The sequence below is a fragment of the Bufo gargarizans genome, chromosome 2 (genome assembly GCF_014858855.1).
Source record: "Bufo gargarizans isolate SCDJY-AF-19 chromosome 2, ASM1485885v1, whole genome shotgun sequence".
Lineage (NCBI taxonomy): Eukaryota > Metazoa > Chordata > Amphibia > Anura > Bufonidae > Bufo > Bufo gargarizans.
This window is the reverse complement of record NC_058081.1, coordinates 535,801,005-535,823,626: the sequence shown is the minus strand read 5'-3', so window position 1 is coordinate 535,823,626 and position 22,622 is coordinate 535,801,005. Positions and strand designations below refer to the sequence as shown.

Genomic DNA, 22,622 nt, shown 5'->3' with positions numbered 1-22,622 from the left:
ACGTCGTTAACCCTTTAGGTATTCCACAAGAGTTAATGGCAAATGGAGATAACATTTAGATTTTTTGGCAGATTTTTCATTTTAATCCATTTTTTCCAGTAACAAAGCAAGGGTTAACAGCCAAACAAAACTCAATATTTATTGCCCTGATTCTGTCGTTTGCAGAAACACCCCATATGTGGCCATAAACTACTGTACGAGCACACGGTAGGGCGTAGAGGGAAAGGAGCGCTGTGTGCTTTTTGGCAGGCAGATTTTGCTGGACTGGTTTTATTACACCATGTTTTATTTGAAGCCCCCTGATGCACCCCTAGAGTAGAAACTCCATAAAAGTGACCCCATATAAGAAACTACACCCCTCAAGATATTCAAAACTGATTTTACAAGCTTTGTTAACCCTTTAGGTGCTCCACAAGAGTTATTGGCAAATGGAGATGAAATTTAAGAGTTTACATTTTTGGCCAAATTTTCCATTTGAATCCATTTTTTCTAGTAACAAAGCAAGGGTTAACAGCCAAAAATCTATATTTATTGCCCTGATTCTGTAGTTTGCAGAAACACCCCATATGTGGCTGTAAACTACTGTACGGGCACACGGTAGAGCGTAGAGGGAAAGGAGCGCTGTTTGGTTTTTGGAAGGCAGATTTTGCTGGACTGGTTTATTTACACCATGTCCCATTTGAAGCCCCCTGATGCACCCCATGAGTAGAAACTCCATAAAAGTGACCCTATTTTGGAAGCTACGGGATATGGTCTCAGTTTTGTTGGGACTATTTTTAGGGTACATATGATTTGTGGTTGCTCTATATTACATTTTTGTGAGGAAAGGTTACCAAAAATTTAAATTCTGAAATTTCATCTCCATTTGCCATAAACTGTTGAGGAACATCTAAAGGGTTAATAAAGTTTGTAAAATAAGTTTTGAATACCTTTAGGGGTGTAGTTTCTTAGGTGGGGTCACTTTTATGGGGTTTTTACTCTAGGGGTGCATCAGGGGTTCTTCAAATGGGACATGGTGCAAACAAAAAAAAGGCCATCAAAATCTGCCTTCCAGAAACCATACAGCGTTCCTTTCCTTGTTTTGGCACCGTTTTTATTTTATTTTTTTGACTGTGTTCATCTGAGGGGTTAGGTCATAGGGTATATTTATAGAGCAGATTCTTACGGACGCGGCGATACCTAATATGTCAACTTTTTTTATTTTATTTAGGTTTTACACTATATTATAAACAAAACAAAAAAAATTCTAGGCCTCTTTTACACTTGCGTTGTCCGGATCCGGCGTGTACTCCACTTGCCGGAATTACACGCCGGATCCGGAAAAACGCAAGTGAACTGAAAGCATTTGAAGACGGATCCGTCTTCAAAATGCGTTCAGTGTTACTATGGCAGCCAGGACGCTATTAAAGTCCTGGTTGCCATAGTAGTAGTGGGGAGCGGTATACTTACAGTCCGTGCGGCTCCCGGGGCGCTCCAGAATGACGTCAGAGCGCCCCATGCGCATGGATGACGTGCCATACGATCACGTCATCCATGCGCGTGGGGCGCCCTGACGTCATTCTGGAGCGCCCCGGGAGCCGCACGGACTGTAAGTATACCGCTCCCCACTACACTTTACCATGGCTGCCAGGACTTTAGCGTCCCGGCAGCCATGGTAACCATTCAGAAAAAGGTAAACATCGGATCCGGCAATGCGCCGAAACAACGTTTAGCTTAAGGCCGGATCCGGATTAATGCCTTTCAATGGGCATTAATTCCTGATCCGGCCTTGCGGCAAGTCTTCAGGATTTTTGGCCGGAGCAAAAAGCGCAGCATGCTGCGGTATTTTCTCCGGCCAAAAAACGTTCCGGTCCTGAACTGAAGACATCCTGATGCATCCTGAACGGATTTCTCTCCATTCAGAATGCATTAGGATAATCCTGATCAGGATTCTTCCGGCATAGAGCCCCGACGACGGAACTCTATGCCGGAAGTAAAGAAAAGAACGCAGGTGTGAAAGAGCCCTTAGTGTCTCCATAGTCTAAGAGTCAGTTTTTTTTAAGTTTTTAGCCGATTATCTTAGGTAGGGGCTCATTTTTTGCGGGATGAGAGGACGGTTTTATTGGCACTATTTTGGGGGGCATATGACTTTTTGATTGCTTGCTATTACACTATTTGTGATGTAAGGTGACAAAAAAATACCTTTTTTGCACCGTTTTAATTTTTTATTTTTTTACCGTGTTCATCTGAGGGGTTAGGTCATGGGGTATTTTTATATAGCAGATTCTTACGGATACGGCTATACCTAATATGTCTACTTTTTTTTATTTATTTTTGTTTTACAAAATAATATTTAAAATATATATATAAATTTTGTTTTAGTGTCTCAAGTCTGAGAACCATAGTTTTTTTCCGATTGTCTGTGGCTAAATGGAATTAAAATTGGGTAAGGGGATTATAAATTTAGTACTCCATGGAAGTGTGGTACTCCCTGAAGCAACCAATAATGCAGAGGCCCGGATGATCAGGGCACGTGTCACACTGAGTGGTGGTCTCCTTCCGTATTCCCCTCCTGTGACACACTCTGCATCTTTTTGGGGTTCGTCACTTCTTTCCAGTATAGGGGACCACACCTGGAAAGTGTTGGCCAGGGACGATCCGGGCGCCTCCAGTTCCCGGGGTACTCCGGCCTGCTCTTTTCCGGTCAGAAAAAATCAGGGCCTTGAGGACTGCCTCATAGAACTGGAGGAATTTCCCTGTGTTGCCAGCGCTCCGGGATAGCACAAAAGAGTTGTACGAGTCAACCTGTACCAAGTAGACCGCAACTTTTTTGTACCATGCCTGGGTTTTGCGCATGGCGTTATATGGCTTGAGGACTTGATCAGAGAGATCAACTCCTCCCATATACTGATTGTAATCCACGATACAATCGGGCTTGAGGACCGTTGCCGCGGTACCTCGCACAAGGACAGGGGCGATGCTGTTACCGTGAATTGTAGACAGTACAAGGACATCCTTCTTGTCCTTATATCTGACCAGCAACAGGTTTCCACTGGTAAGGGCACGGGTCTCACCCCTGGGGATAGGTACCTGGAGGGGGTGGGTAGGGAGGCCGCGTTGATTATTCCACACGGTCCCACAAGCGGACGTGGATCTGGCGGCGAGGGACTGGAACAAGGGGATACTAGTATAAAAGTTATCCACGTAAAGGTGGTAACCCTTATCTAGCAGTGGGTGCATAAGGTCCCACAAAAGTTTCCCGCTAACACCCAGAGTGGGGGGACATTCTGGGGGTTGAATACGGGAATCTCGCCCCTCGTATACACAAAACTTGTAAGTGTACCCTGAGGTACTCTGACAAAGTTTGTACAGCTTCTCGCCATACCTCGCCCGCTTAGAGGGAACATACTGTCGGAAAATGAGTCTCCCCTTGAAAGCAATGAGAGACTCATTAACCGCAACCTCCCTTCTAGGTACATAGGTCTCCAAAACTGGGCGTATGCCTCCTCGGCCGAGAACATCCGGCGGGCCATAGGGGAATGTGTGTGTGCATGTGTGGAAATCTTTATTTAGTGTGCTTGTGTGTGGGGGCACGGGTGTTCGCGTACTTATCCCTAAAACTGTGGACCCCAGACACCCGATCGGAAATAAATTGCCCGCCGGTGATCGGAAATAGACATGACGTACTGGTACGTCATGTGTTCTTAAGCACCGGGACATCATGACGTACCGGTTTTTAATGTGTCCCCAACGGGTTAAGGACAGTCATCTTATGATGGGATGGACTCAGATGTATAGTTATGGTTTAAAGGGTTTCTACCATCAGATTTTGCCATATGTAGCTGACTGACACTAGCGATGTGCTAGTGTCAGCTGTACATAACAGTCTTCTTTGTTCACTTCTGTCTGCGGCCGTTCACCTAAAAAACGTACTTTTATCCATATGCTAATGAGCCTCTAGGTGCTATGTGGGTGTTGATTCAGCACCTAGAGGCTCCGTCTACTGACCTATGTAGTTTTTCTAGCCCGCCCCACTCCTCTTGAGAGACGTCCGATTTGCCTGCATGTGTCTAAATCCCGCGCTTCTGTATTTGGCGCAGGCGCAGCGACTGAATGCCGTGCTCCTGGTGCCAGCTTCCTCACTGTAACGTAGTCGGCGCAGGCGACTATATACTATCTATTGCCATGTGTGTATTTTTTTTGCCGGCTCTCCCATAGGTTCTCTATCGAAGTTGAAAAATGGCACAAAAACATCTCAAATGCTTTAACTTGAACTTTTTTGCTGAAATGCAGAAAAATGGCGTGTGTGTGAAGGAGCCTAACTCCAGATCACCCGGCTGCTGAATGGAAAAGTGTGAGCGCAGACTTCTTGGCTTCCCTCCTAGCTGATGAAGATAAAGGCAGACACAGGTTATAGGAGGGAGGTAGCTCCCAAAGCCCTGAGATGTCCAGCACATGTAATGTCTGAGAGAGTTCCCCCGGTTACCAGGAATGTAAAACCACTAGATGCAAATATCTGGAGAGATTCTTATATTTTGGCATTTTTTGTTGTCTCCTGAGACCCGCCTGGAAGCAGCAGGCCAGTGTGGGAGTGCACAGGCTGAAACCTAATCCTGCCTTTTGGAATCTGGGAGTTGCTAGAGGTTGGGCCTTCAATTGTTCTAGGGAGACCCTGCCTCTAGCTGTGTGGAAGGGGGGAGGTGTGCAGACAGAGAGGGAGAAGGGAACAAGGAGCGAGTGGCTGTAGGTAGTGTGGCAGAGGAAGGAAGCAGAGGCAGTAAGCAGCACAGCATGTGAGAGGAGCAGAGCAGGCAGCACTGACCACCAGGCTGAGGAACCACGGCTGAGGCTCTCTGCTCCTGATGGACGCTCCTCTGACCCAGTAGAAGACCCGCCTGGCAGTATCACAAGGTAACGGGAAACAATACCCTACATTCATTCTGTTACTTCAAAAGTTAATTTCAAGTTTCGTATGTAACCCTTCCACTGCCAGCCTGCGGATTGGAGGCACCACCTGCCTGCCCATGTGACCGCACACAACTGCTGTCTATAGTGTGAACTGTCCCGAAGTTTAACAGCTGAGCAGATGTAACTTGCTGCTAGAGTCGGTCGTGCTCGTTTTACTTACTTTTCGGAACATCTTACACTTTGGGATCGTTACATTGGTGAACCTGACTTCAGGTGCAGGGAGTCGGTGAGCTGCATGTGTGAACACTGACCATGAGGGACAATCGCATGTCGCACAGCCACCCACGGAGTCTGACGCTTCCAATGCTGGGCTCTTAGCAGACGATCAAGTGTCCATGGGAGACCTCTCGTCTGCACTGTGTGTTTTCTGCTTTGCATCCATATACATTCCATGTAGTGCTTTGAGTAACATAGATTTTGGGGTCTTAGCTCTGATAAACCTGACTGGCACTGGGGGGATTACCCTGGGCATCCCTTATATGTACAAGTGACAATCCCCTGTGTGGCACCAGGCACGGCGAGCCCTCCCTTCACTCAGTATAGCAGTAGAGAGGACCCTCATGGGCCAGGACCGGACTCTCTGGAAGCCTTTCAGCCTATAATGTGGAAACCAGAGAGTTAGGCTACTTTCACACTTGCGGCAGATCCGGCAATCCAGACGCAAACTGATGGCATTTGTCAGACAGATCCGGATGCGGATCCGTCTGACAAATGCATTGCAATACCGGATCCGTCTCTCCGGTGTCATCTGTCTTTTTTTGCATTTTAAAGGCATGCGCAGACCGGAAAGCCAGATCCATTCTGCCAGAACACTTGATGCCGTATCTGACACTAATACACTTCAATGTAAATTAATGTTGGGTCTGTCATTTCGGCAAGTGATCACGATTGTTTGCCGGAGAGAAAACTGCAGCATGCTGCGGTATTTTCTCCATCCAAAAACCGTACAGTGACTGAACTGAAGACTTCCTGATGCATCCTGAACGGATTACTCTCCATTCAGAATGCATTAGGATAAAACTGATCAGTTCTTTTCCGGTATTGCGCTCCTGTGATGGAACTTAATGCCGGAAAACAAAAACACTAGTGTGAAAGTACCTTAAGTAAATGGACTGACTGTCCGATTAATAAAGGTGGTGCGGATAGGAATATAGTGTGTGCTTTGTTTCCTCTGTGACTCTGAGCACACCTGCTAGCCTGCTTTCTTCGGCCATTGCATACACGGGCAGGTTTAGGCCTCATGCACACAGTCGTTGCCCAGCCGTGGCTGTATTGCGGTCCGCAAACAGTCTGTCCGCAATATGCGGACACTGGCCGTGTGCTCCCCACGTCACGAATGCGGACCCATTCACTTGAATGGGTTTGCAATCCATAGCTGCGGTGCGGAACGGAGGCACGGAACCCCACAGAAGCACTACGGAGGGCTTCCGTGGTGTTTCTGTCCGTGCCTCCGCACCGCAAAAAAAATAGAACATGTTTTATTTATTTTGCGGTGCGGACGGATCTCGGACCCATTCAAGTTTAATGGGTCTCGATCTGTCCTAGCCGCCACACAGGGTTGCCCGTGCATTGGGGACCGCAAATTGTGGTCCCCAATGCACGGAACGGCCGCCCAATGAGGCCTTACAAGCCGAAGATTCGCACAGATTTCCGTACAAATTTTCGTGAGTTTCTGCACTAAAAAAAGTATGTGTTTGTGTTTTTTGGTGCAGTTTTGCTGCAGAAAAGGGTGAAATTCACACAAAGAATGGACATGCTGCAGTTTTCTAAATCCACACGGCAGGCCAATTCAGGCTACTTTCACATCTGCGCTTTCCTTGCCGGTTTTGAGACCTGTCATAGGATCTCAAAGCCGGACGAAAACGCTTCAGTTTTGTCTCCTTTCATTATCAATAGGGACAGAACTGACCAGAATGGAGTGCACCAGAATGCATTCCATCCCGTTTCGTTGCGTTCCCATGCCGGACACAAACGTTGCAAGCAGTGTTTTTTATTTTTTTTCTCCGTCATGAGACACAATGCAAGTCAATGGTGCCGGATCAGTTTTCTCAGTTCTGGCGCTCATTGACTTACAGTGGTTTTAGAGACAGATCCGTCTTTGTCATTTTGAAAATAATACAACTGGATCCATTCATATCAGATGCAACTGGTTGTATTAACGTGACCAGAGTGTTTTTGCTGATCCCTGCTGGATCCAGCAAAACGCAAATGTGAAAGTAGCCTTACGTACAAAACAAAAAGCATAGTGTACATGAGATGTGCGTAATCTCAGGCACTTTGCTGGTATTGTATTACACTACGCTTTTTCCGCATGAGAATCCTCACTGTAAAAATACAAGTAACCTGCAACTTGTGCAGGTAGCCTTAGAACTGAGCTCCCGACACGTCTGTCATTGGGGACAATTTGGCTCTATGTAAATAGATCCATCTATGAACAACAAGAATACTGTCTCGATATAAAACTTCCAATTATTTAAATATAGTCACAACCCTGTCATACCACAATTAAAGAAATGTCTAAGGAGTAATGATGAGCAAATCGACTTGGTCTCATACCCTTGGGGTCGGGGGGGGGGCTCCCCCTGCCGCTTGATTTACAAGGCTGGACATCTTGGCAGGACCTGATTATCTCGTGCCTGCGCTGCTGCTCTGTCTCCACTACTGGAGTAGGTTTTGTGCATCCGCTTCTACACTCGCGGGTAGCAGCGCATGAACAGTTGCTGCTTTGGAAAGCGGAAGCAGAGCCTCTGTGCTGCTACTCGGTGCAGAAAAAAAGTTAGGTCAAAAAGATGCGCCAAATTTCAGAAACAGCGTGGGCCTAAAGCAAAACTAACTCCAAATATTGCCCTTGTGATAACTTCCTTAAGTGTCCATGACCATCTTAAAATGCAGCACTTTTGTTCTGTTTTTGTATATTAAACAGGACAGCACCTGTTCATATATACTTATAGGATAGGGTCTATGTACATCATAGGAGGATTCCCTCTTATATATGAGCTGAAGCTCTCGCTGGACCAGGGTCACTCTTGTATTACATGGGTAGCTATTCTGCTGACTGGCCACTGTGCAATATTTAATTTGCCCCTAAAGAGGTTGTCTCACCTCAGACATTGGTGACCTATCACTAGCAGGGGTGTAACTACCATAGCGGCCGACCAGGCGACTGCTATGGGGCCCAGGGCAAGAGGGGGCCCAGTTGTAGTTGGGATTATCTCCTCTTCTACTGGAGGTGAAAATGTGGTCAGGACTCTACCGTCTAAAGGAACGACTTTTAGCAAATGAGGCAGTGGAAAAATGGCCCAAGGGTCATTAAAAAGGGGTTAGGCAGAAACCCTTGTGTCCTGTGTGGGGGGCCTGGTTTGATCCTTGCTATGGGGCCCTTACTTCTCTATGTACACCACTGATGGGACCCTTTTTAAACCCCAGAAGTGAATAAAGAACAGCTGTGAATGCTCGGCTGCCCTCCATTCATTTCTATGGGTAGTCCGAAAATAGCCGAGTACGCTGCTAGCCTCTTTTTAGTACGCCCATAGAAATGATTGGAGGACGGCCACGCATGTGCTGTCCGCTGTCCTTCAGTTTGCAGGTTCTGTTTTAGAGATGGCTGCGGCTATCAGACATTGGTGGAATATCCTAGCAATATGCTACCAATTCTTGAGATGACACAACCCTTTAACATGATGTCAGCAGCCAACAAATGTTCACACTAGGGAATAACTGGGAATGATGGTTCTTAAACTAGGCCAAAATGGCCGATTTCGGGCATCTATCTTTTGAAAAACTAGCTCAAACGACCGCGATGGCCAGTGGCAGACTTTCTGCCAAAAATGTATTTGGTTGCACTGGAAAATTTCGACAGATCATTTGCCATTGTGCTCAAGAACCAGAGAGGCCCCTGGTTGTCCCATGTAGTCTGGCTTGTTCCTGGTGCGATCATTTGTGTGAATGACCCCATGGATGACTGACCTCAGTGTGGCTGATCATTGTCTCAAGTGTTTAGCCAGCTTTAGAAACGATCAGTCCCAATATCATCGATGCACGTAAAAGGACGGTAACACTTTTATGACTGTATGACTGGGATGACTCTTATTTAGGACATCTCATGACGTTCAAGCTAGAAGTCTTGCCTCATCATAGGTCGACGTGTAATCCTTAAAGGTGGAACCTGTTTTAGAACCATATAGTTTAGCAGTAAGGCATTTGGTGGTACATGCGCTCCATAACTGAGCCACAAATGACTCTGCAGTGTCTGGTTTGAGCTTTTATTGTTAATTTCCCTGTGATACTTTTAATCTCCAGCTGGAAATGATTTCACATTGTTTTTATGACCCCTCCAACGATAACGTATTATAACAGAGCGTGCATTATGATTCAGCCCGTGTCATCACTAAATCACTGTAGGTGTGCTAACAGACATGCCCCACGGCAAACAAGAGGAGTGTTCTCCAACAAGAGGCGCGATTTAGTCTGTATGGCAGTATATTTTATATACAAGAGGGGAACTGTTGTACAGTAAACATCTAGTAGTCTGCCGCCTGATAATCCAACACTACTACTGGCCATGCATTCTTCTGAACATCCAAACTGGTGAATCTTGATCACTGACTGGCAAGTGACAGAATGAGCTATTTGTTTTAGGGTCCATTCACACGTCCGTTTTTTCTTTCCTGATCTGTTCCGTTTTTTGCGGAACAGATCAGGACCAGATCTGGACCCATTCATTTTCAATGGGTCCTGGAAAAAATCAGACAGCACAATGTGTGCTGTCCGTTTCCGTTGTTCCGTTCCGCATGTCCGTTTAAATATAAAACATGTCCTATTCTCTTCCGCAAAATTCGGATCCTGGTACAATACAAAGTCAATGGATCCGCAAAAAACGGAAGACACTCGGATGTCATTCCATATGTCTTCAGTTTTTTGCGGAATCCGTTCCTGGAAACACATAGCAAATTTTTATTTTTTTTATTTTTATTTTTTTCAATTTTTTTTCCAAAGAAATCCAAACAACTTTATTTGATTATTGAATGTATACATGTTTCCGTTTTTTGCGGATCCGCAAAAAACGGATGACATACGGAAACATTTTCAGGAACAACGGATCCGCAAAAAACGGACCGAAATTCGGATTATAGAAAAATACTGACGTGTGAATGTAGCCTTAGAAGGGCTAAAAATCTTGAAGGCAATCTCAGCTCAAGTATGTGTATCCTAAGTTGCCCATGAAATCTGAAAACCTGTTGTCAGACCATCAGAACTTTCTTCTTGCTGTAGGTTTCTTGATACTACTGTAGGAATCCTGTATGTCTGCCTCCGAGAAAAGGGGAAGCCTTTCCCAAAGTTTGTGTGGTGGCCCTGTGTACGGTTCCTCACAAATCCTTTTATGATGTATCCTAAGAACACAATAGTAAAGTCTCAGTTTATTCCATTATTACTTCAGTGTTATTGTATTTGCTGAGAAGGAGCTGAATTTTTGAGCTATTGTCAGGCAATTGGTATAGCAGGAAGCAGGTGACAATGTTGTTTCTTAGTCCTGTGTGAACAGCGCTGTCACCTTCCCGTCTACAGTAATGTCTGCGGCATCTACTGATGGAGCAGCTCCAGCATGTTGTAAATTCAAGTTTGGCAATCAAAGTTTTGACTGAGACCATTTGGAGAGATTTAATAAGCTAAAAGCAACAATTCTGGATTCATGCTTTGCATCCCATTTATTATGTGTTTTAGACCCTTTTTGCTCATCTCGCAATATTTTGGTGCAAATACCAATAGGTGGTTGTAATGTCAAGGCCCTATTACACTGAGCAATTTTTGGGCAATCTGTAGAAATGTTCTTGGGGACACTGGTTCCCAATAATTGGCCCATATAATTGTGCCACCAATGAGCCACCACTTGTTTTACTGGTTGCATCTTTCATCTGACCAAAAGATGCCCGATTATCGGCAGCACATCTCGCCGTGTAATTCAGAGTGCGCTGCAACCTTCCTAATGATAATTGTCTGGTATAAATCCATATAACGATTATGGATATCGCAAAGTATTTATTGTTTGTAAAAATTGTCTGTAAATGATCGCTTATTTTATTGAATTCTGTATATTGTCATCCACTCGCTTGCCCTTTATACAGTGCTAACATTTCAGTTGACTATGGGAATGAAATGCTTACTGGTAAGTGCGTTATATAGCCATCTACATTACTTTACCATTAGCCAAGCCAGCTAGCTAGCTTAGTGTGTATTACGTTCAGTCAGCAGATCTCAGGGAAAATAAGATTTTTTTTCATGTAGAACATGCCTGAGCCACTAAAAGTGTCTATCTCTGGAGCTTCCATAGAAATAAATGGAGCTGCGCCGTGCTTTTCCTACCAGCTGCTCCATTGATTTCAGGGGGGCTCCATTGGCATATGGGGCCCCGTTCCAGCGGTAGGACACCCACTAATCTGATAGGTATCCTTTGGATAGGAGATAACTTATTGGAACCAAAATACCCCTTTAAATGTCCCTCTCCCAATTTAGAACGAGTCAAGCATGCATATATATGAGGGGTTTGGGTAGGACCAGTGTCTGAATGAACAGGTAGTAAGTTGACAACTTTTGACTGTGGCTGGGCAAATGTGACCCAAGAATGCGTTAATGTAACTTTCCGCTATGCTAAGTCTCTGTATGTGGGCAGAAGCTGACTTGTTTTGAAAGGTCTGTGGAAATGACCACTTGGTTTTTATGTAGTGAGCTCCATTGTTTAGAAGGTCAAGACACAACAAAACAACAGTAGGGGGCTTCCAGCAGACCATGATATCCATGAGCCCTCCCGTGAGCGCCCCCGGAAGGCTTTGTGCTGCCTTAAGTCTGTTTGGATTTATAGATTTCCTATCTATGCTGATTTCTGTTTGTATAGGAGGCAAATAATAAAAAAAAAGCTACTAACCCAGCCCTGACTGAAAACAATACCGTGACGGGGAGTTGTATGGAATGTGTGTTCGCTGGATAGTTATTAACCATCTGCAAAGTGACCAGTCTAGTCTGACGTCTAGCTCTGAAACCGCCGCTAGTTTACTGCAGGGTGTGCTGGGAGATGTAGTTTCTCAATAACTGGTGATCCGATTCCACACAGGTTGTGGACTACTGTTGTAAACTGCAAGACTGCCAAGGTTTGGTTTATATTCATCCTCAGTACCTATATTTGATAATTCCTTTTTTAATTTAGTTTTCCTCATGTTTTGGAGGCCGGTTAGTAGATTTGCTATAGACCAGGGATGTCCAACCTGTGGCCCTCCAGTAGTTGCAAAACTACAACTCCCAGTATGCCAGGACATCCTACAGCTATTAGGACATGCTGGGAGTTGTAGTTTTGCAACAGCTGGAGGGTCACGGGTTGAGCATCCCTGCTATAGACGGTGAAGATGTAGCAATCGTATCCAGGCCCTGGTGTCTGGGGAAACCCATATTGCCCTCTGTCACCTAATACGCCACCAGTATTCTAAATGGCATGTGTGGCCTTTTAAAATAAAATAAAAAAAATTGGGATTTTTTTTGCATTGGAGCAACGTTCTAGGTTGTCTGCTTTTCCCACATTGATGACCTATCCTCAGATCTTTTGGGGGGTCCAACTTCCAGCACCCCACCGATCAGTGCTGCATTCTCTTCACTGTTTATCTGCTCCCATCGAATTTGCAGCGGCAAGCAGTGTAATTACAGCTTATAAGTATTTCCCCTCATATTGCTGTGGTTGTGAAAGCGCACACTAATATATTGTTAGTGATAGTTTGCTCTTAAAATAATATTATACGCTGCCCCCCAACGTGTTTCACCAGATCCCTGATCTCTTGAGGGATAATATATTAGTACCTGCTTATAGAACCACAGTAATAGCGGGAGGTATACTGATAAGCCGATGTAGAACTGGTTGGCGGTAGTGCACACCGCTTCCAGTTACATGCTGGTACAGCTCTTCGTGTAGTAGTAGCGGGGATAGATGGTAAGCTGGGTTTTTAACAAAACATAAAGGTTTTAAGTGATTTAATAAAGGTTATCTTTATATCAGTGACGCCCATTGTAGAACAGTGGTAATAGGGGAGGTCATGTCAATGGCTATTTGTTAAATGTGGAATAATCCAATACCCAACCCTTATCAGGGTGAGTGGTTTAGGCAGTGAACCCTGATGGGGCACAGTCAGACTATTCCCCCTGCAGATAAGATTGTTAGCCAATCCTACCAAAATCTATAGGTTTAGCCATTTAATGTACAGTTTGTGGCTTCAGCTTTATACAAAAGACAAAAAAATAAATCTAATTGGCTGACAAAGGTTTATAAAACCCATTATAAAGATGGTGATCCTATAGACAATAAGCTGACATGGAGGAAATGTTTGCATACAAGTACAACGTAAATGAGAGATGGCAAATTTCCATGCAGCAGCTAAACTGGGACTAGGTTTAAGGTAGATTTACACAGCTCAATACTCGGGCAGATTATCGGGCACCAACGCTCCTGCGAACCATTATTCCCGACAATCTGCCCGTCTTAGGCTACTTTCACACTAGCGTTCTGCTGTCCGCTCGTGAGCTCCGTTTGAAGGAGCTCACGAGCGGAGCAGAACGCTTCCGTCCAGCCCTGATGCAGTCTGAATGGATGCGGATCCGCTCAGACTGCATCAGTCTGGCGGCGTTCAGCCTCCGCTCTGCTCGCCTCCGCACGGCCAGGCGGACAGCTGAACGCTGCTTGCAGCGTTCAGCTGTCCGCCTGGCCGTGCGGAGGTGTGCGGATCCGTCCAGACTTACAATGTAAGTCAATGGGAACGGATCTGCTTGAAGATGACACCATATGGCTCAATCTTCAAGCGGATCCGTCCCCCATTGACTTTCAATGTAAAGTCTGAACGGATCCGCTCAGGCTACTTTCGCACTTAGAAATTTTTCTAAGTTATTAATGCAGACGGATCCGTACTGAACGGAGCCTCCGTCTGCATTAATATGATCGGATCCGTTCCGAATGGATCCGATCAAACGCAAGTGTGAAAGTAGCCTAAATGAGCTGCCCATCACCTGATGAACGAGCAAAACACTCGTTCATCGAATGACCTTGTTCTTGCAGGAACATAACTTATTGTTTCTGGTGCCCATAAACAGGGCAGCTGTATGGTGACGAGCGGTCGCAATAGCGATCCCTCATATTGTGAAGGAGATGGCTGCATGAAAATGTATACTTCATTGAACGAGCAGCCAACTGTTGGGAAGGAACTTTTTTGCGGATCGGATGTGGACACATTCATTTTAATGGGGCTGCAAAAGATGTGCTGTCCGTTTTGTGGACAAGAATAGGCAGTTCCAGAGAAGGCAGGATGTACAGTTCTGCATAATGCGGAGCATCCACTGCTGGTATCCATGTTTTGCAGACCACAAACGGTCACGACCATGTGCATGACGCCTTAGGCTACTTTCACACTAGCGTTCGGGTTTCCGTTCGTGAGCTCCGTTTGAAGGAGCTCACGAGCGGACCCGAACGCAGCCGTCCAGCCCTGATGCAGTCTGAATGGAGGCGGATCCGCTCAGACTGCATCAGTCTGGTGGCGTTCAGCCTCCGCTCCGCTCGCCTCCGCACGGACAGGCGGACAGCTGAACGCTGCTTGCAGCGTTCGGGTGTCCGCCTGGCCGTTCGGAGGCGTGCGGATCCGTCCAGACTTTCAATGTAAGTCAATGGGGACGGATCCGTTTGAAGATGCCACAATGTGGCTCAATCTTCAAGCGGATCCGTCCCCCATTGACTTTACATTGAAAGTCTGGACGGATCCGTACTAGGCTATTTTCACACTTAGCTTTTTTTTGCTAAAATAATGCAGACGGATCCGTACTGAACGGAGCCTCCGTCTGCATTATTATGATCGGATCCGTTCAGAACGGATCCGATCGAACGCTAGCCGAACGCTAGTGTGAAAGTAGCCTTAGAGCTACAAGATGAGTAATAAAACTTAGTAACTACGGTAAGTAGGCACCCTACGCAAAGGGTATATTCACATGTGGAAGATTTGTTTCTGTGAAATTTCTGCAGTTGTCCTACTTGTAGAAACATCTCCATTCATAAACGGCTCCATTCAGAGGTATGGAATACATTTGGTGTCACAGAAACTTCTTCAACAAAAATGTGACTTATAAGGGACAGCCACACATTCAGGTTTCCTTGTGCAGTTTAGGAAGCTGAAACCACAGGACTGAATTCAAAAAAAGAGAAGCTGTATTTTTCCTTTATAATTTCTCTCCTTTTATAATCCACACCTGATTTTGGCCTTCAAAAAGGAGACCTGACCATGAGGCCATACCCTAAATATATTCTTGACGTTCACTATAGTCTCTGCTGGATTGGCATGTTCATCTGATGGTCTGGAGTCGGACCAGCTGCCAGTCCCCTCTGCTTCACCTCTTAAAAGTTTTGGGCGGCAGGTTCTGTACATACAGATATGAGTGGCCATGCAATTAGGATGTTGGGACTTATCAGCAGACTGGTGAGTCAGTGTGGCCCAGCACAATGTCTACAAAGGTCATTCCCACTCACCTTGCTGTGGGTCTTTATCAGTCTTTTCAGAGCACAAAGCCTAGCCGTGTTTATCTTGCCAAAAAGCTTTCTACTAAATCCATCATCGCTGATTTAATTCTGTGTTTGTGGCAGATGAAGATGACCTACTGTGAGCGAGTAAGTCACTGACTGAAATGGAAGGCCCTGTTTTATTGTATTAATAGCGTTACCCTGGGGGGAAGCAAGCAGACTTTATTATCAGCGTATTACTGATATCTTAAGGCTACATGCACATGAACGTTAGGGCTCTGTGCCTGTGCTGCGGACCGCAATTTGCACGGGCACAGACCGTGGGGTAGCTGCATGTGGATCGCGGACCCATTCACTTGAATGAGGTCCGCGATCCGCATCGCAAAACAGTAGTTTGTGCGCTACTTTTTTGCAGTATGGTGGCACGGCCAGAAACACCACCGAAGCACTCCATGGTGCTCCCGTGGGGTTCCGATCCGTGCCTCCGTTCCGCATCTCCGTGATTGCGGACCCATTCAAGAGCCCGTGTTTTGTAATCTAATTCTTATATCTCAGCGCCAGTGGTCGACAGGGAGGTTAAGGTGGATTTGCACTGCCAGATATCGGGAATGAACGTTCCTACGGTTGCTCATTCCCGACAATCTTCCCATCTAAATGTGCTGGTAATCACTCAATGAACAAGCAAAACCATTCATCGGGTGATGCTGTCATTTGTGCAGGCACCACCAATAATCATTTCTGGGACGCAGGTCGTGCTTTTTAAATGGTGATCTGATGCCCAGAAACAATGATTCTGTATGGGGATGAGCGATCACAATAGCGATTCCTCATACTGTAAAGTCTCCTTCACTGAACGAGCAGTCGGCTTTCAGGAAGGAGCGCTTCGTTCCCGACAATTGGCTGTACATCAGAGCGTCTAAACCTGACCTTTACTTGGGCCTACCAGAGTTATTCTGTGGACCAGACCTCTTTACATAACCTGAACCTGTCCACTTTAGGCCATTGCTCAGTGGGAACATACAGTTGCCCAACGTTGTGACCTTTCATGGACATCAAGTAAGACAGCCTAGGAACACTGGTGTAAATATGTAGGCATGATAGCCCACATTTACTAATGTGAGTGCACCCAGATTTTGGCATAAACTGCTCCAAATTGTGGCGCACCTAGCCTGAAAAGGGGGGGGGGGGGGACACTTCTCTGTTGTGAGTGATTTGTAAATCTGCCCCTTTGTCTAGCTTTGGCATAGTGCCCATATGCATTCAATAGCGGCCGTTGTCGACTGACACCTATTCTCTCTGACAACCCAACCCGCCCCCCCCCCCACCTCCTATACACATGCTAAGTATGCATGTGTTCTTAATGGGGCGGTCAGGCCTAGCCTTTTTGTTGCCTGAGGCGAAAACTGAAACACCCCCCCCCCCCCCCCCCCCCCTCAATTGCCAATTTCTTAACCGTTTGCCACAATGAAAGCGCTGATTGTCCGTGGCCCTTACGCTGCCCCCCTCTTGCCCCTACCTGGTGCTGCCTGAGGTGATTGTCTCACCTGGCCTTATTGGTGGTGCACCTCTGCGGCGGTGCCTTATCTCTTTTATAAAAGTATCCGGTATTAAAATTTGACTCCCAATCTTTCTGTGCCCCAATACCTAACATTCAGTCAGTCATACCCCTATACCCATAAAATAGATGGCAGGTTTGGCCGACTTTACTCTGTGTTTGGGCACCTTTAGTTAAAGCCTAGTCATTTCAATCGTTTTGGCTGTACGTTCTCAAAATTTGCCAACGGAATTGTCCTCACTCAACCTCTCTGAACATTGGTTTTGCAATCTTCTTTTTTTTTTTTTTTGTATGCCTTTCTTATCTTTGAATTCCACGAGCACACCTGCTACCTGGAAACCGTGGAAGCTACACAGTCTGTAGCAAATGGGTGCACCGTACACATTAGATGCCTGAGAAATGCATAAAAACAACAATGCCGAATATTGAGTACGACATAGTGGGATCAAAATTTGAGAGTCGGAGTTGGCCAAAGTGAGCACTAGACTTGCATCATTTCCTGGAGAACCTCCTTCATAATGGTTTTTGGTTAGTTACACTAGGTATCAGCACCATTGTTATAATCCTTCAAAACTCTTTCTACTTTCATGAAGAGTTTCATTTTCTATGAATAGGGCAGTTTCTAGGGATTTTTGCCAATGGGGCAAACGATACAAAAGCACCACCCACACCCCCATTCATGTTTAAAGTCTCCACATATCTGTTTGTTCACTTTTCTTTTCTTTTCAGTTTGTTTCCAGAAGCTTATGCGCACATCTTCGGCCAGGGGTGCAGCCCCCTCTGCCACATAAAGACACCAGTATTAATAAATGGCACAGGGAAGAGGAGGTCTGTTACAGATTTAGCTGTGCCTTTTGACTTTGGCTTGTTGTTTCTGCAGTCCACCCCGACCCTATATAGCAAATAACCCCCTATATAGGTGCCCCCTTTTAACACTGCCACCCTGTAGTGTCCACCAATACTATGCCTGGTGCTGCCCTATGTGCCTACATTAGTTTACTGTAAAACTGCTGAGAACATAACTCACCGCTCACTTCTCAATCACTGGCTACAGTGGTCTCGGCGGAGGGGGACACAGAAGTACATAGACCAGCGAAGACACGGTAAGGAGTGCGGCAGGGATCAGAGATGTATCACTACTTTTATTATCACTTTCAAATCAGTTTTAGAAAAAGAATTTTACATGGCTGGATAAACCCTTCTTAACACAGAGCCCACATGAGATCCCAAAATTAACGATGCAGACCTCCAGACCAGATCTCAAAATGTATCCATAATCCAGATCAGCCCCCAAATTCATACAGACCCCAAGTCAGCCCCAAATCCATTCAGACCCCAGAACAACCCCCAAATTCATACAGATCAGCCCACAGATTTATACAGGCCTAAAATTTATTCAGACCCCTGTCACATTAAATGCAGCCATCAAACTAGAAGAAGAAAAAAAACACTATATATACAATATATCTCATTAGTGTGTACTTCCCTCTCTGCTTCTCCTCCAGACGCCATTGCTCTTGGTTTAGCGCTGTGTCGTGGCGCCAGTGCAGCACTATGTCCTGACATCACACAGCGCCAGGTCATAGTGTGCTCCTATGTGCAATACGTCTTGGAGCTGTGCGCTGCAAAGACATAGTGCAGCCCTAGTGCCGCCACAGTGTCTCCCCTCATACACTGAGCACCCCCACAGCACCTCTCCCGCATCTCCTCTCATGTACTGAGCCCCCCCCCCCAATACACTGAACATCCCCCATGCACAGGCTTCAGCACATTTACATCAGTTTGTAATATTTCTGTGAAGGTTCTCATTTATCCAGGTCATGGTATATCTGTAAAGAATAAATCAAGGCAACTGGACTTGCTGTAGATTTCTTAAAAAGGTTTCACTGGTTCTTCCAACGGGCTTTCTCAGTTCACTCAGAATTCTTGTACAGTCACTCAGAATTGAGAAAGCTCGTTGGAAGAACAAGTGAAACGTTTTCAAGAAATCTACAGTAAGTCCAATTGCCTTGATTTATTCTTTACAGATATTAGTTTGTACTCACTGTGAAGAAAGTTCCTCACAGGTCAGCTCCCTGACTCCTCCCCAGATAAGCTCCTCCTCCCTCGTGGAGATCCACCAGCCCTCAGTGCCTTGTCCAGAGGGCCAGCGGTGAGTACAGCTAGTGCTGGGAGCGCTGTACTCGCTGTTCCTTCAGTCTCCTTTTTAATGAGCGCTTCCACAATGGACGCCCTCATTAGTCGCATCCTGGCCCTGCTGCTGATCAGCTGTAAACACCAGTGACAGCGCCTTTTGCTTGTTAATGTGATGCGCCCCGTGCGGTGGCACCACTCGCCGGGCTCCAGAAATGGCCTTGCCTATGAATTGCATTGCATTTTCCATTTTGAACTAACTACTGTAGGTTGAGGTCTTCTAAAATTTAAAGCAGCACATTCCAGAATGGGCTATGATACTCTCTGGAATTTCTCTACCACATACTAGGGTGATGGTTGGATCATCTGCCTAAAAGGCATGTCCATGGGTATGACCATCAGTCTGGGGTTTGTTTCAAGTCTGACTTGTGTAATACGAGATGCATATCAAGGGACTGAGAGTGGGGGATCTTCTCAGCCATACTTGAAGCGACCGTAAATGCAAGCCATAGGTTTGTGAGAATATCCAACAAAACAGAACATTTTGCCCATTTCTAATGACTTTCAGGAATTATGATTTGTGTGTGAACAACCAATTGATAACTGATAACCTGTTAAAATTGTGATCTTGATATCTACATACACTTAGGCCTCATGCACACAAACGTATTTTCTTTCCATGTCCGTTCCATTTTTTTTTTATATACGGAACCATTCATTTTAATAGGTCCGCAAAAAAAAGGAAGGTACACCGTGTGCATTCCGGTTCAGTATGTCCGTATTTCTGTTCCGCCAAAAAATAGAACATGTCCTATTATTGTCCACATTACGGACAAGGATAGTACTGTTCTATTAGGGGCCAGCTGTTTCGTTCCCCAAATCACGGATGTCGTCCATACCTTTTTGTGAACCGCAAAGTACATACGGTTGTGTGCATGAGGCCTTAGGCTGCGTTCACATATGCGCTGTGAACTCTGGCATATATGCCGGCTTTCAGACGAAAACAAAAGATACTACACACAGCGTTTTTTTTGTCTGGCCGAATGCCGGCATATCTTTACAGTGAATGGGGATGTGGCGGTGCACAATGGTATCTAGCTATGCCAGATACAGTGAAATTCGGCAGTCTGTTCCACCGACGGGGCATATGTGAACCCAGCCTTAAATTATTTTTTCTATATGACCAAAAGGTTTATAAGAGAAATACATGCCATAGTTACATAATAAAGACAATATTTGTCTGACTCTGGTGAACATCAGTACATTTTCCAAGATATGATTGAACATTTTTCATCTCATGGCAGTTTAGGTTTATTGACTAGTCCTCTAACCAAGGTCTCTTTTAGCAATCTTGACTCTTGTCTTTAGCGTCAAATATTGGGACCTGTTGTTAAAAGACCTTCTGAAGCCTCTGTTTTGTCCTCCTCATTGTCAATATTGTTCACTAGTTGTGTTGCTCCAGCATAGAACAATCTTGAAGTCTTGTAAACCGGTCAAAAATAAGTCATTGACCCGGGTATGATGATGTGTAAAAGCTGAAGAAATACAGCCGTGAAGAAGGCTGTGATGGTCTGTGACAGCTGTGAAGCCTCTGTCAAGAGATGGGACCCATAAACTAATGCGCAGGTAGTCATTTGACTTGGCAGATTGAGATGACAGAATTACAGTCTTGGCTTCTGGAGTTGAGCTTGTGATTATGGTACAGTTGTGAAAGTCTGCTTAACATCTGGTGTACAGATTTATTCCACAACATGCAATTTTCACATGAACATCGGTCAGAGTTTGGTGACAAAAAAAGCACTTGCTTGTGACATCCATAGCATGGTGCTTCTATATTCTACTAAATGAAGCAGGGAGTGTGCTCACCACCAGACTTCCCCAGTCTGCTTCTCTCTAGGTCTGCCTTGGAGTATGTACTTACTGTATGGTGGAATATATTTTCTTAAGAAGCTAATTCAAAAGAACAGGAGTATCTTGCGTTGTAGCTACACTGACCCCCAGCAGGGAAGCCTAGCGTATTTCCTTTCTCTACTACCTGTGTTCTTTAGCAGGTCTCTTAATCACTCACATAGTTGTCTCTGTTCAGCATATTGCTATAGCAGTTCCACGTAGCTGTAATCATTATATACAGATTTTTACTTTTTTTTTTTTTTTATCCTAGCAATAAACCATAGATTATGTTTAGTAGATTGCCAAAACTATGGATCTTCATAGCTTGACATTAAATCTGCAGTTTATGTGGAAGATATCGGTCACTTCTGATCAATGTAGCACAAAAACTTTCCAACACTTAATTTATGAATTCTTACAATCAACCAAGGAAAAAGGTAGCAAAGAAGGTGTTCACTGTTCCTTGTTGTGGTCAGCCACAACAACCAACAGCATAGATACAGTATATCAAACTGGGCGGTGAGCCATAGATGACCCAGGTAACTCCTCCATGAAGTCCAAAAGGTGCCTCAGACATTGAAACCAGAATTCCATAAAACGGTTGTAAGATACAAGGAACAAATGGCGCCATGTTAGGAGAAGACTGAAGTTTTGGTTGGCAGTAAAGACTTCGGGGACTACGGTAGTCCCTTCAGATTACTAAAGAAGGGCTAGCCCTCGAAAATCCATTACTTTGATGGACTCTTGATTTTCAGTAAAAACTACATTGCTCTCCAACATGGCAGTTCTTTTTGTCTTTTTATTTTTCAACTGTCTTACTTCACTTGTGACTTATCTTATCATAGAATAGTGAAAGATTGGATTCCTGCACAAGGACGGGGCCTTATAGATGTGTAGTTACTTCATGGATTGTTGATGTTGGTGAGACACCCACCAATGTACATTCAAGAGGTCTTCAGAATGTTTACATAAATATGCATTCTTGGATGACTTTAGCACGAGGGTTCGTGTTTAGTTTGGAATACTGTCAGGTCCATACTATGCTGCTTTAGGGGTAAAACCATTACTAACCAGCAAAAATATAGGCAGCCCTTTGGAAATACTTTTTCTTATATATCGAGCTGTTCCTGGCCAACTCTTTTTTGTTTGGCTAAGAATTGGGCTAGATTACTGAGATCAAGCATTGTAAAAATACAAGTTCAATCTACATATGAATAAATACAGTGTAACTATGGATATGGAAAAATCCTTCTACTGTCTTTTTGAAGATGTCGGTATCTTCTTGAGCAGGCCATGTATAGGCAGCTTGTATGTAAGGGTACTTTCACAATTGCGGCAGTTCCGTCTCCGGAACTGCCTGCCGGATCCGTCAAAACGTATGCAAACTGATGGCATTTGTCAGACTGATCAGGATCCTGATCCATCTGACAAATGCATTGAAATGCCGGATCCATCTCTCTGGTGTCATCCGGAAAAGCGCATCAGACATTTTTATTTTTTTCAATTATTATTATTTTTTTTTTAGGTCTGAGCATGCGCAGACCGCAAAAATTGATCAGTTTTGCC

General features: G+C 45.0%; 1 protein-coding gene across 3 annotated transcripts in view; it reads left to right on the top strand.

Annotated features, from left to right (window-relative positions):
• Positions 1-4,687: 4,687 nt before the first annotated feature.
• The window catches only part of LOC122928566 (pleckstrin homology domain-containing family A member 4-like), an 87,891-nt gene continuing 69,956 nt past the window's right edge, over positions 4,688-22,622 (top strand). For all 3 annotated transcript variants that reach the window (XM_044281538.1, XM_044281537.1, XM_044281534.1), the window contains exon 1: positions 4,688-4,890. The gene's annotated coding sequence lies outside the window, so the exon portion shown is untranslated. The remainder of the gene's footprint in view (positions 4,891-22,622) is intronic.